Genomic DNA, 15,999 nt, shown 5'->3' on the forward strand with positions numbered 1-15,999 from the left:
CTTCCTAATTTCCTTTTCCAAGAGAAAATAAAAAGCCCACATTCCGAGAAATCCTCAAACAGATAGGCTTTCAGCTCTGCTATCTGGATATTACCTATCACCTCTATCATCATCATCACCATCATCATCATAGCCATCACCATCATTGAAGTTATTGCCTTTGAGAAAAAATATCAATTTAAATTCTCATGAAGTAATAACCCTAAATGATGTGCTTATGAATTTGTTTGTTTGTTGAGACAGAGTCTTATATGTAGGGATTTAGAATGTTACACTTGCCTTTGTCTCTTGGGTGGTAGGATTTCAGTTAGATGGTACTTGACAATTCTGAATACCCATATTTTAACATGTATCAAAAAAAAAAAACTCTGACAAAGTGAGTATGAATGGGCTATATGGGTTGTCACTTCATGTACCAATTAATAATTGGTTTCTAATGCATTGATAAGAAATACAAACTGCAAACATTATTTTGAAATAAATGTCTGTGATTATTTACTTTATTAGTGGCAGTGGGGTGCCACCACATGGGGTGCACATGGTGGCTAGAGAACTGAGAAATCAGTCCTCACCCCCCACCATGTAGATTTGAGGGATCAAACTCAAGTTGTTGTTCTTGGTGGCAAGGGCCTTTACCCACTGAGCCATTCCATCAGCTTGAGAGGATTCCCGAAGACAAGAAGTTGCTTGTTACAGATCGCTCACCTGGATGGATTAGATATGAAACGCCTCAGGAAAGCTGTGTGTTGGAAGCCTTGAAGTGACGGCAGTATTCACACATAGGGTTTGGGGGAAGGGCTGGGTCCCGAGTGCTGGGTTCACCCACCAATGAATGTTTAGTTTGATGACATTTGGGGGATGTTGAACAAGAGGAAGTATAGCCTAGCTGGAGAGAGTAGTGCACTGAGAACCAGGGCAGGTACTGGTCCTCCTACCCCATGTGCTTCCTGGCCACCATGAAGTCTCTGTCCTTTGCCATCTCCTTCCCCTATGATGTTTCTGCCTTGATGTGGCTGATTAAACAAGAACTTTCAAACCATAGACTAAACCCTCTGAATCCATGAGCTACCTGCACATGCCACTGCCCTTTGCCTGGCACATCCATCTGCTACAAAGGGATGAACCCATCGCAGCTGAATCTTGCCTAGAGAGAGATCAATGGCAAGCAACTCAAGCTAGTGAAGGGACTTTAAGCCTTGAAGCCCCTGTACCTCTTTGCTGTAGACTTAACTGCAGCTAAGGCTTATTCTGCAGCTGATACCATGAGGAAGTGCAAGACTGAAGTCAGACCATGAGGAGAACCAGGCAGGGAGAAGGAGAGTAACTGAATGATGGCCACCTCTGAAGAGCTGGATCAGATCCCGATTGTATCCAATCCCAACATAAGCTTTGCTGTAACATAAGTATGACCATGCATCTTTGCCAGCGCTCCTGGATTTAGAATAATTTAGGAGATTATTAACAGAGCCAACTGAAGAAGACCTTCCCCCAAAGCCAAGTGATACCATAAAAGACTGGATGCCACACAATAAAAGGTAGAAAGGAGAAACTGACCGGTTCCTTTTCTCTCTGTGTTTCTCTCTGCCATGTATTCCTGCTATCATGATGCTATTCTCAAGAGCATGACTAAGTGAGCATAGCCTAAGCCTCTACATCAGTGAACCAAAGTGAGTCTTTTATCCTCTAAGCTGTTGATGTCAAGTAGTCTGTCACAATGATAAGAAATATGGTGGTTAAGACAAATCACCCAAATGGCTGCCATTTTTTTCTGAAGACACTGGGTTAATTACTAAGAAGAGTTTTAACTAGTACGATTATTTGTTTAAAAGTATCAGAGCTTCTCTCAGAGTTATTGGTGTTCTATTGATGAAACTAAGTGTTTATGTCATCAGAAGGAAGAAACGAAAGTACCAAAGATCAAAAACAAAATCTACCATGTCACTTTATATTTACTCGAATACCTTACCTGTCTAGCTTCTGATTTCGTACTTTATATTCCTCTTCATTATGGTAGTTGATTATCCTGAACTGCTAGGGGGTTTCTTGACACTCCCTAAATTATAACACGTAGCATCATTTGGCATTTGACTTGCCAAGTAGTGTTACCCACACAGTGTTGCCAAGAAGTTCAGTGTCTTCTCTTTGTTTTACATTGAAGGAAACACAAGCCCACCTGTGAAGGTATAAACAGCTCTCCCAGCTGTACTTGTACATGTTCTGTCACATAGTCAAGAAACACTAATAGGAAGCTACTAGGAATCACAAGGCAAACCTTGTGATTGCTATCAGAGGTGCAGAAGTTGACCAATAAACAGGCCTTCCTTGTGGAATTCATTTGCTACAGAAAGGAAACAGACTCCAAGTAAGATAAGCGTGTGGAATCTGTATTTGTAAGATAGTGAGAGAAGACCATTTATTCACTGGTATTCTATATAAATATGCTAGGCAGTTGCTAGAATTAAGAACTGTCATCTCCACCCCTCCAGATGGCTAGAAAATATATTTGATGTTACCACCCTGTTGCTGATAAGGAATGGGAAGCTCTGAGTGACTTGGTGGCCATTTTTCTAGGATTACACACAAGCCTGTAAGCAAAGCTTAGAGCTTGGTGACAATGAGATATGCAGTTCCTATCTATCTATCTATCTATCTATCTATCTATCTATCTATCTATCAATCTATCTATTTATTAACTCCCAACTCTTACTTCAGATCATCAAGATGGAAAGTTCTAGAATTTAGAAATACCTTTTGGCATCCTTGTTCATGACATAGGCTGTTCTGTAGTAATTTCTTCCTTGTTCTTCTTTTTCTCCTTTCCTCCTCCTCTTCCTGTACCCAACTTCACTTTGACATTTTTAGATTATTGAGACAAAATCTTATGTAGCCAGGCTAGCTTCACTAGTTTAAGATTATCTTGCTGCTCTCATGTCCTAAATTTGGGGATTACAGTTGTGTGGCACCACAACTAGAAAGCATTGCTTTTATCTGACACTTGGTTTGTAAAGAAAACCTCAATGACTTCCTCTTTCTAGATAACACTTGTCAAATCCTGTCAAATCTTTAGGCCCTTGATCTTCTGCCATTTACATCCATGTGTCTTGTCTCTGCCGGTTGGCTTTTACTGTCCTGCAGCATAAGGGTCTTCCTTGAAGTGATCCTCTGTCAGCAGGGCCATCTGCTAGCTAGTCTCTCCACATTCCATTTCTGAAACTTCTCTGAGGGTCTCATCTCCATTACCCTTTCATTTTTATCCAAAGCATCTGTCCATCAGACCCTTTCCTATCTGGACAGTTGTGCTATTCATCCTTGATAGCATCTTTTGAGATCCATCATTGGTCACAAAAAATGTTCTCCTCTTTGCAGGCTTCATACCAAGTTGCTTTTGCATCTTTTGTTTGGTGCTATTCTCTTGTTGTCATGGGTCTGGCTGGTATATTTTACTAGACTTCAATCATCTTGCAGATGGAGAATTGTAGAGTCAGGCTAGACTAGCTGTAGTACAATAAAATAATCTTTGGTGAGTTATGATGGCAAATGTGTATTCCATTTCAGGCCATGTGGATTTGGCTCTTATAGCAGGATCACCTGCCTCCTAGAAAGTGGTCAGTCAATGTCAAGAGGAATGAAATGGGCAAGTTGATGGGTTTAGGACTTTTATCCAGAAAGAACACCTAGCAGATCACCTGTGGTCACTCTTTATTTGCCCAGTCAAACAATTGGTCAAGGATAACCATAAGAAGAATGGAAACATTCCAACCACCACTATTTTTGAAAAGAGAAGCAACAGCGTATTTATGGTATTCTCCATGACTATCACTTGTCATCCTACCACCCATTTATTATTTATTATTTATTATGTATTTGAGGCATGATCTACTAGACCAGCTTCTCAGCCAGGGCAGAGGGGACAAACTCTTCTATTCTTCTGACTCCAGATGTCACATATCAATAAATGACTATGTCTAACAAGACCAGACCACCATATCAGTTCAAACTGAATAGCTAGATGGAGCTGCTATAAGACAACCAACAAGGCTGTACTTAGAATTCAAAGATTTTGGCTGATGTGAGAAGAAGTGGTGCTCACTTCATAATAAGAGCACTGGAGACTCAGAGGGGCAAAAAGTGAAGGGGTTTGTTTCTGACCTTGCAAAGTTGGTCATCATTCTAGAAGAGATGGTATGCTAATTGAGGTAGAGAACAATCTTTAGGACCTTGAACTCAGAACTCTCTCCTTTACTCATTATATGAGTAATCCAGAAGTGAACTCTTTGGTGCCATTTAGTTTTTTAAAAAACAAAAACAAAAACCACACAAGGAATTGTATCCCCCACTTTGCATATGCTTTATGTTCAAGTTTAGCAGGCTCATAACCTTACAGACAAGCTTGACTCCTAGTAAATTTCTACTCTTATATTTCTAGTCTAGTTGTATAGCTAGACTATCAGGCATGGACAGAGTTGTAGTGGTTTGAAATTATTTGTAGCTGTACCGAAGCTGGTTTGTGGCACTTTTGGAAAGGAACCATTAGATTCTATTTCTAACAGCTGATACTTCAGAAAACCAAAGATCAAAATCTCATTTTCACACAAAAATTAACGTGTATTTCTCATGCAGCTTCTAGCTTGAGCTCTTCCATCCTGGGTTTGGCCTTGATGGTATGTGCCTCAACCTCTGGAAATAGCACCATGAAGTAGGTTCCTCTCATGAATATAAAGTAGCAATGCCAACATGCAAGTCATAAGGTAAGGACACTTGATACCTCCAAGCCTTGCATCAAAGTGGAGAAGAATACAACCACCCCACCAGGAGGCGAGTCCTAGTCAATGACTGAGAAATATTCCCTCACTACCATCTATTCACGAGTAAGAGAAACTGAAACTTGCAGGAAGTGATTTAACTGCCCCTCCCACCTCAATCAATAAACAGGATGTCCCTCAGACATGCACACAGGCCAATCTGATGAAAGCCATTTTCAGCTAATGTTCCCTTTTCCCATGTGTGTTGAGTTAACAAGCAAAACAGCCATCATGAGGGCCCAGGGAGATGGGGAAGAGGGAAGACCCAGGAAACATTAAGACTCACCAGGCCCTAGATTAGAGCTCATGAAAGAGAAATGATTAGTGAATTTTTAAAATCATCCACTTAGAGAAGTTACTCTGGCAGAGAATCCAGGAATGTGAAAGCATTTAAGGTTTGGGACCACAGTTCACCTCAGTGCAAAACGAAGTGGACTGATGCACACAAGGGCTGTGAAGTGAGCTTTCTCTGTTTAGTTCAGGTCTGTGAGTCTGCACCCAAGTGGAGAAAGCAAGGAGCTGGGCTTCAAAGTCCACAGTGTCCATTCTGGCGGCACTTCCTCTGTTTCATAAATAGCAATGTGATTTGTCCTCAAACTGTGTACTTTGTGGTAAGGCGACTGTCCACTCTTCAGTCTGAACAAAGAATTGCCAACACTCTGGTGTGAACCCTGGCCTATATTAAAAATAGATATGGGTTCTACTGATAAGACTGGGTTGATCTAAGATTTAGCAGATGTCCTCTCTCTTTGACCTTTGCAGGGCAGATACAGAAATGCGCAGGTAAGGAGCTGTCTCCATTGACTACAACATGAGTTAGGGTAGCTCTTTACTTTGGTCCACTCAGCCAAAAAGATGGTTACTGGCCAACCATGTTACACATGGTTAGTGTAAGTAAAAACCTAGGTCGTTAATTGTATTTAACTCTAGTTCATTTAAAGAGCTACATGTGGTAAGTTGCTGCCATATTGCTTAGCACAGTTATAGACCCGGCCAAAGTCTTTTAAGTAGTCTACAGTAGTCTAAAGCAGCTTCTAGGCTTGCAGTCTGCAAATTTGCACCCTCCAAATTCACACCCTTTAAAAGTCACACCCACCAAGTCATACCCTCCTGCTAGTAGCTAGCTGACAGGCAAATGGTGGGATCTTAGCAATGCCTTCAGTTGTCAAACGAGGGAAAAAAAAATTCCCTGCTTCCAGGCAGACACCTGACAGTGCAACCGTTGCAGAGAGACAATTTAGTTCAGAATGCTGTGCATCCCGACCGTACCTGGCAGGTGCCTTCTGTGCTGGCTTTCCTATCTGCAAACTTGAGAAAGATGACAGGGTTTTAAATGATGAACTCCTCTGGGCCACATTACTTAATTATACAGTACATCCAGGGAGAGGCACATGGGTCTTTTATGGTAAATGATATGACGGTCTTAAAAACTCATTAATATGTCATTAACCAAGCAGACATTTACTAATTAAACAATTAGCCCCTCTGTTCTTTTCCTTTGTTCCTCCCAGAGATGCTTGGTTACCCCGGTCCCCAATTTAGTAGAAATTCCCCTTCTTTTCCCAGAGAAAATCACTCATAAGGCAAATTCTGAGACTAAATGATTTCACCAGATTTGTTTTGCCAACTTGGCAACAAAGAAAATAAGATCTGATCTCCACAGCACATATGAGTTTGGGTGTTGATCTCATTCAAATAAATCATCCTGATATGTAAACCAATTTTAGACATATACAAAATAGCATCTACCATAACCTGCATAAACACTGGATACAGCAAAGCTATATATTCTAGTTAAATAAATACAAATGGACAAGATTAATGACTTGTGATGTGTTATGATTCACCATATGAAGTCAGTACCAAATAAATATATAAATGTTCTTAACTTTGGCTCGCAGACAGTTTTTAATATGCATTATGCTTTCTGTTAAATTTAGCTTAATTCCATTTGTTGTGTTGATACTGTACTAACTTGTGGTACGAGGGGAGTTGTCTAGCATATTAAAATAATGCATAGCAAGAGTCTTTTGAAGCAAATGTCTTGAGCATCTAAAAAAACTTAAAGTAGTTTTAAACTCATAGTGCCCATTTATAAGAATATTCCAGAGCAGTGGGATTCATGATTATCAGATATATTTATAGCTATGTATTTGATGGCTTGACTAGACAGTTCTAGATACTTTCATAAATCTTCTATTGACCTAAGGCATTGCACATTAACCAAGAATCAAGAGCTGGGTGATAATCATTGTGGTCCATGTGTTGATAAAAGGATGCAGCTGGGTATCTAGCATTTAGATTGGCCAGGGAATTGTAAAAGTATACAGCTGCTATCTAGTATCTGGATGGTCTGGTTGATGGTAAAAGGATATGGGGAAATGCTCAACCTCCAATAACTGAATTCTAAAACTGACATCTTAGCCTTTGCCAGGTTTTGCTTTCTTAGTTTTTCTGTGGGTGGGAAAGCTGAGTGAGCACTCATGCAATGTCTTTTACAGTACTAACTCCAGATCAGAGTCTTAAGAGATTTAATCTGGTGAACGATGAGAAGCAAATTGCATAAAATAGGTACAAAAGGTTCAGAGAGTCTACTCTACAGTGGCCTAAGGATGGCCTCCTTTATGGAAACACCGTGTTCTTAACTTTGCTGAAGATGAGAAGGTAGAACGAATGAAGCTCGAGTCTTAGGAATCCTGAGCCTCAAAACACTGGCATAAGCTTTTGTAAGACTGTGGGCTGGGCTGGGTATGACTTTTGCCCCATGTTCATGAAATACTTGCTAAAAACAACATAAAAAGGAAGGAGATTTTTTTAGCTCATAATTTTAAAGCTTTTAGGCCATCATGATTATCAGAACATGATGGGAAAGAAATACTCAATTCAGGAAGAAGACACAGAACAAGAGACAGCCCCCACAGGCTAACTCTCTTCATCTACTTCCTCCAGTTGTACCGCGTCTCCCCAAAATTCCAGAACTTCCCAAAACAGTGCCACCACATGAAGCTCAAGTACTCAACTCCTGATGCTTTGAGGGTGTGTACCAGGTGGGAAAGTCGCGTTGCAGTTAGGAGGTTCTGCTAACTCACTTTAATGGGGCTGGAAGAGTATGTTTCCACTCTCAACTGATATAAATATTGAAGTTAATATTCCATTTTGTTTGTAACTTGGAATACTATTTTAAAAGAAGTCTCGAAATCGTTCCAGCTCTGGGACACATAAAATCTGGATCATTCTTGAGCTAACCAGTGTGTTTGTTGCTAAAATTAAATCACGGTTACGCACACCGCATGAAATTAAACCTCAGCTGCTAGACTCCATTATGAAACACTATTTGACTTTGCACTAAATTGAGGAATACTTTAACGTGAAGGGTTTAAGGATATTTTGTAATGTGCTGCCTGATGGTTTTGTAGCTTTCTTCTGGAAGAAAAAGACTAGAAAACCAGTTCCTTGTAGAACACACTGGGTTGTGTTCTCCAAACTCTGGAAGCCCTTAGCCTCTGCCTCTCTAAGTAGCTGGATGACCTCAGCAAGTCATTCGCTCAGCTCTATTATGTTCATCTATAAACAGGAGTAACTGGTGAGCCAGGCAGCCTCGAGCACTCTAAGTGACTCTCTTCTCATGTCTCCTCCACGAGGACCAGCATTTTAACGAGAAATATGTCTGGGGCTTCATATTCAGCTTGGAACAAAATCCATGCACATGCGAGCACAGTTTCCCTTCCTAGGCCAAAACAGACAATTCTAGAAAAGACAGGAGATGTGAAAATTAACTGGAACTTTTAAGGGACAATGTTAAAACTGAGTGGCAGCTCACTTTGCCTTCTTGATATCATTAAATCCCCAGCCATCCCTGATATTCCCTTTGAACCTCAAACTCAATCAATTTTGTCTCTCACAAATACTGTTTATCTAATTTCCTCCAATAAACTCACCAGTATATTATAGTTTTGTTCAACCATTGTGATTCCTTATGAGTTGCTGGAGTTTTTTTTTTAATTTATTCATTTTTAAATCATTTTTACAGTCCAGACTTTATTCCCATCCCACTCCAAAATGTCCCCATCCCCTTACTACCCCTGCCACCAGATCTCCCCACTCCCTGGGGCCTCAAATAACTTGAGGGTTAGGTGCATCTTCTCTGACTGAGTCCAGACCCTTAGTTGCTGGAATTCAAATGTTTATGTTCCCCAAACCCTTACAAATGTATATACATAGGTCTCACTGATTGTGAGGCTCTATGGGAACTTTAGGAAGTGACCAGGATATAAAAGCAAAGCCGTTATAACCCAGAGCAGTGATTTTGTAAAACAGGCCCCAAAGAATCTGTCCCTTCTGATTCCTGAGGATAAAGCAAGAAGGCACAATGTAAGAACTAGAAAGCAGTTCTGACCCAGTATCAAGTATGTTCACCCAGTGATCCTAAACTTCCCAGCCTCCATACAAAGAAGAAATATTTACTGTTTATCATTTACTAATTACCAAGCCTGTGCTCTGTTGTAACATCACCAAAACAGACGAGGGTCCAGCTCAAAGGCTTTCAAGACACAAAAATATAATTAAATAAAAATTACTTATTGTCTGTAAATCACTGTAAAAACTAAACTAAAGATTCTGATTTGGTTCATTGACATTTCTCTCATATCTTATGAAAATATCCTCTTTGAAAAAGAAAAAAAGAGAGGCTGGAGAGATGATTCAGTGGGTCAGAGCTCTAACAGAACCCTCAGGTTCCATTCCCAGTGCCTATAAACTTATGCTCACAGAATCCTGTATCTCTAGTTCCAGGGGATCTCTGCCTTCTCCTAGCCTCCATGGGTACTTGCACATATGTGATGCACATGTGTGCATTTACACAATAATACATGTAAGTTTAAAAATAAAAAAAATTAGCATGGTACTAAGTCTCTGAAATCTGATGGGAGCGAAGCTACTATATCCAAAGGCAATCACAGGAAATCAAAGTAAAGAACTTCAATATAGAAAGTGTCAAAGAGCGTGGCCCACATTGTCTGGAAATTACTGTTGAACTGATCAGTGACAAGTCGGAAAAGAGTAACTTAAATTTGCAAGCCTACTAGGATGTGTTTGGTCAGAAAAACTCTGATAGGCGTCAAGTTTTTAAGATTTCAAAAGTAAACAGAAGCCTGTGTAAGACGGTACCGGTACCCCTTGATGGAGTAGGCTGGCACCCACCTTCCTGGGTGGCTCTGCTTTCATTGCATGCAAATAGGCTCACTGATAATTTAAGAGTTCTCTCTAATCAGTATATACTTTGAAAAAAAGAAAAGAAAAAGAAAAACTTTGATCCCAGGAAGAAAATGGAAATCACCAATAAACTTGGCTCTGACTTGCAATCATCGTGGAGTCAAAGAATCAGGAGCTCAGATTCCAGTAAATACCTGCAAAACAGGAGAAAAGCCATTCAACATTTCAACACTGGAACACATTTGCGTGAGAAACTTCTTCATAAAGAGAAGATCAATCCCCCCTTCCCCTGACTGAAGACAAAATTAATTACCAAGGTTGGCAGAAGATAAATAGCTCCCACGTAGAGATGTGTAATTATAGCAGCTGCAGAGCTAGAAACCTGCTCCTAACTTTGAACCTCAACCCCAACTTGACATTTCTCCCCATATTTTGGGGCTACCACCAGCAAGGGTGTTAAAAGCTCCCTCGTCCTGCCTCCGTAATTACATGTTGGGGTACAGCGGTAATCATTGGCTCAATGGCCTGAGTGAAACCTTATCATTTTCTGGTTTGCACAAGGTATGCTGTATCGTCTTTTGAAGTGTTGAAATCTCAAGAGAGGGAAATTTATGAGAGAGAAGTTACTGTTGTGGCAACAGAGTTAATTCTGCCATAACATGTCAAATTAACAACCTTCCTTAGGAATGGGTTCCGAGCCAAGTTCAGAAAGGAACACGTATTGAGAATCGGTTTCTGAAATATCACTGTAGTTTTGAGTAGAGCCAAGGTAAACAGCACAGTTTATCTCAACAGCCCCGTGTTTACTTCAGAACAACATGAGTTGGAAAGAAAAGTGGTAAGAGCTAACAAAATACTCCAAGCAATTTTTCCCCCATCCTTTTCCCAAACAGCAAGAAGGTCGTCATTAAGGCTCTGTGGGGGTTTTGATTCTCGCTTTGAAGCTAAGAGGAAAGTTTTTAATCTGATCTTTAATTTTAATCCTTTAAAATATGTAAGTGATTTAGAAATCTACAAGGTAAATTTGGCAGAAGACCTTACTGGTAAGAACCTGAGCACTTTCTTTCAACTTTGCAATAATAAAGGAGTTCAAAGCTGGCCAGCAAAGCTATCTAGAAACCTCAGCCACAAGCTGCAGTCCCCTGATTGGAAATTTCCCCTTATCGAACATGTTTAGAAAGGCAAAGCATGCGATCCAAACAGGGAAACTCAGAGGCTAATATCAAAGAAAGCCACCCACACTAGCAAAGCATTTCCATCTTTGTTTGCTAAGGAGGAAAATAAATCACACGGTGATTTTTAGAGAGTTGTTTTGTGATCCAAGGGGAATTTGCCTTTGTCCAAAACCTCAAGCCACTTTTTTTTTCTCTATACCCACTCATATGATAAATATCACTTAAGAGAGACTGGTCCTATCCCATAGTGTAGTGATATATTTGAGCCTGATAATGTTTTTCTAGTTACTTTTATATGCACAGACACACAGACACACAAAAAGAGAGCAAGAGACACATAAGCACTACACTCTGCTATCTACTATCTACAATACACTATATTCTTTTTTTTTTTTAAGATAGAAAGATTTTCTTTATTAATGACCCCAACGGTATTTCTTTAGATACAGGAGTTTTGAACTCAAATACTTAGAAGAAAACAAGTTAAGATTGCATTACCTGCAACTCATTACCAGTAACATATTGCAAAGCAAACAGCTTGGAAAAGGAAGGGGAGTGAGGGAGGAAAAATAAAAGGGAATTAAGTTGATCAAGTGGATTTTTTTTTTTAATTCTTAGGAACTATCAAGTCCTTGCAAGCACAGCTTGTTTCTGCAGGTTATTTGCCAAACTCGTACAAAATGGAACCCAAATGGAGAATCCCTCAAGAACCTGGAGAAGGTGCAACATGAAGGGCTACGATTATCCAGTAGCAAGCAGTCCAGCCTTCGGTCAACAGCGCTTCCTCCTCAGTTCCCAAGAGTTAGCGGGATGAAAAAGTCTTCCCCGTGATTGTTTTCATTTCTTTTTTCTCGGCATCTGGGCGTGCACGGTTGAGCACCTTAAGGAAGTCGGATGTTTTTGCTCGCATTCGTGTATGAATATAGGCCTTAGAGCACTTAATGTGGTAATGCAGATAGTCCCGGAACGTGTGGATCAGGTTGATGGTGTTGTCTCGAGCAGTGGCATTGGTGTGGTGAGGGAACAGCACAAAGGTGATGTAGCCAATGTTGTCACCCACAGCAGCATCTGTGTCTTTCAGCTCTAGAGGAGGTTCCCTGTGGCTGAAAAGGACCTGGGGGGCTGTGTGGCTGGCTCTTCGTCCTTCTTTGAACTCCTGCATGAACACCTTCCCGATGACCACATCGTCGTCATCTTTAAAAACCGTGCTGAAGACTACTGTGACTCTGTCTTTCTTAGATTCCACATACATGGTCTCATCATCCCTATAATGGATAACTGCTCTGTTCTCTCCTTCTTTGCCCTCTTCTTGGAATTGGAAGTATTTCTCAAACACAGAGGCAAAACAATTTCTCTTCAACATGCCAGCCTGATGCACAATAGAATCCTTGGATGCAGGTAGATTTTCCAGGTCATATAGCAAAGAAACATTATATCCTGGTTCTGGATTTACCAAGAAACTCCCATATACTCTCTTTAATAACTCATCAGCTCCATGTGCCTGAAGTTCCTTGTAGAATTTCAAAGAAATACTGACCATCACTTTTGTTTTGTCTCCATTAGGATTTGAAATATGATAAAGGACGCCATCAAAATCTGCAAATGTTACTTCTACAGCTTCTGGTTTGTTTCCGGAGGCCGCGTTCTCGAACTTGAGCGCGAGCGTCTCCTCGATGATGCGGTTGTTCACCTCCAGCAGGATCATGGCGGCGGCTGGCCCCCCGAAGCTTCAACCCGCCTGCCGAGCCGCCGCCGCCTCCGCCACCGCCTCCGCCACCGCCTTACTTGACGATCCCGGTCCCCGCCCAGCCCCCAGCTCCAGCCGGCCACTTCCTACACTATATTCTTGAATCGTGTGAGTTACAGTTCCAGAAGGGTATTTCAAGAGATACTTGCATCTTCCACAGCATCTGGATGTCTAACTGAAAGAGTGAACACTACACGTGCCTTAGTTAACTTTTTATCCCTCTGCAAAAATGCCTGAGAAGATCAACCTAAAACTAGAAACGTTCCGTTTGGATCTTATGGTTCATAAGTTTCAGTCCATGGGTGTTTTTTCCTGGTTGCTCTTGTGGTTCCAGCAAGGCAGCCATGGTGGGAGCACGTGCTAGTAAAGCCACTTGTTTTATGGCTAAAAAGTGTAAAAGAGAGAGGGGAAGGCGGGAGAGGGAGACAGAGACAGAAAGAGACACAGAGACACTGAGAACTCGAGACTGAGACATAGACAAAGAGACAGAAATAGACAGACACTGAGACCGAGAGAAAAGAGAAACTCTTTAATCTAATCCAAATAATATCAAGGGTATGTCCTTAAACACCCAAAGACCTCTCAGGAGATCCCACCTTATAAACACGCTACAAAATATCAGTAGTGCCTCCCTGAGCACTAATCTTTAAACATAGGGGACTTTAAGATGGTATGCAGGGTGCCAAAAGTCAGCGGACAAGATAGTGACTGGAAATCACATGCAGTCTCATTCACACATATACCTGGCATTTATATTGGCTGTCACCTAGAACCCCAAATGACACTCTGGACAAGAGTCCTAGGGCCTCTTCTCAACATGGGAAGTGGGTTTTAGATGATAGCCTGAAGACAAGAAACAGAGGTCACCCAGATCTTTAGGTCTGAACACAGTATTGCTTCCACAGTTGATGTGTCCAAGCCAAATGTTAAGAAAGATCACAGCTTTCAAATAAAAGCATGCCAAAAATTCTTGGGCCCTCATGGGAATGAACCTTATGATTATCATCACAGTGCTCATTTGGGGCATTCACTTCAGACTTTGTCTTATTCTCATTAAATCTGCAACTGGGACCCTCTCCATTACTTGGTTCTCATCTCTCAGGAGGCTTGGCAGTACCAAATCTCTTGACCCTACCCTTTCCTTGCCAACAATTTGCTTCTCTGTTATCCACCATCACAGCTAATCTTCAAATCCACAGTTCCTCTGCCATTGCCTAGAGAGGGTCAGTCAATCATTCATCAGGAAGGTTATAGCATTTGTTCAATGAGGAAAGCACAATAGGATTTAAGATCTATACTCAAGTGGGAGCCCAGTAGGAAGTGGGTAGAACTCCACAGTCAGTAAGATCCTCGAGGTGAATCAGTCTCCAGACTTCTAAAGGGAAACCAATGCTCATCTCCTCATATGGTTGGGATACTTTCTAAGAAACAAAGGTACTAACTGGTCCTAGTGAACTCTCACCATCATTTCCTACAGTAAAAAGAATTTAAACCTCTTTCATGATAGCCCAATAGAAATAACAGCAAAGTATCTCAATATGGGATTTTTCAAATAGAATTTTGAAATACAAAGTTATAAAAATGCTTAATAGAGGTAGTACACACATACACACAGCATGTACACACAGATTCTTAAATGCATAAACATAGCATTTGTTTTTATCCTACTGTTCACCAAGATCAGCAATTCTAACCTGAGGAACTAAACTTTTCAATCTCAAGCATAGACCAGCCAGCCCAACATCGCCTATAATAAGGTAAGAGATATCCATTGTCTTGGTTTAGGGAATTAGTTATTCTTGTGGTATCTTATCAAGAAAGCAATCACAATAGTTAAGAAAGGTGTTTATAGAATTGTTAAGCAGTGTTACCTTACTATCCTCTTTTACTACATGTTATACAATATTAATTTAAGTTGCTTTTCTCATTCATATTTTTGGAAGTCATCTTATTTTTTTTTAATGTGATGATGTATAGGAGGCAAAAAGCCACAGGCCCACCTCACACCATTATATACTGAGGCTAAACAGAGGCTGAGATATTAGAATTAAGATGTTTTCTTGAATATCATCTGAAATATTTGGATATTGTCTCTTGTTTGTAATACAAAAGAAAGTAAATCAACAGCTGTGAAAATTTAAATGAAAGTATCATTGAACAAAGAAACTAACTGGTCAGTAGGACTGGGTATCATAGAGAGTAACCAATGTTGATTACACCCAATTGAGAAAATTTAACAAAATATCAAATTTAACCAATTATTTCTCAGAAAGTCGGTGTCTTGAAAAGTTTAATTCCTTCTAGGTTAGAAAAGAATGTTGGTGGTAGATGGGCATGGATCACTTGTATGTGCATCATAAACATAAGATCTAGGAAACTTAGTTGCTGCCATTGCTTTAAAACGTTTGTAGAATCTAAAAGGATTATTTTTTCAGGCATGAATAAGATATAGATTGATCTTTGAGTTCAATGAGGCCACAGAAATATCATTTTGGAGAGTATTGTAGGTAGATAATAGCTCACAACATGAGATTGTTCACCGACTTGAAGCATGAAAACATCTACTCTATGAAAGATGACCCACAGTCCTAACTAAAACACGTGTGGGAAGCATGAGGCCTCAAGTCTATTCCTTAGCCTCATTTCAACACCAGTCATGGTTGTATATGCCTGTAATCCTAGCACCAAGGAGACAGATAGGATTATCTGAGAGATGACTAGTCAGGGGCACTAGCCAAATTAGTGAGTTCTATGTTCAATGTGAGATTGTCTCAAAAGATAAAGTGGATGAATCAATTAAGAATGATTCCTAATATTGACCTAAACACAAACATGTGCACATGCACACACTGATGAGTCAATTAAATAATAGAATGGCCTCAAGTAAGTGGTTTGGGGTTGTTTGTATGCTTGTTCTTTGTTTTTTTGTTTTTGTTTTTGTTTTTGTTTTGGTTTTGGTTTTGGTTTTGGTTTTGGTTTTGGTTTTGGTTTTGGTTTTGGTTTTGGTTTTGGTTTTGGTTTTGGTTTTGGTTTTGGTTTTTCGAGACAGGGTTTCTCTGTATAG

At 40.3% G+C, this 15,999-nt stretch overlaps 1 pseudogene; it reads right to left on the reverse strand.

The window, feature by feature from the left end:
- Positions 1-11,568: 11,568 nt before the first annotated feature.
- LOC110308168 (actin-related protein 2/3 complex subunit 2 pseudogene) lies at positions 11,569-12,973 on the reverse strand (annotated as a pseudogene).
- Positions 12,974-15,999: the final 3,026 nt, after the last annotated feature.

The sequence above is a fragment of the Mus caroli genome, unplaced genomic scaffold, assembly GCF_978045245.1.
Source record: "Mus caroli unplaced genomic scaffold, Mus_caroli_1 scaffold_15, whole genome shotgun sequence".
In the NCBI taxonomy this organism is placed as follows: Eukaryota; Metazoa; Chordata; class Mammalia; order Rodentia; family Muridae; genus Mus; species Mus caroli.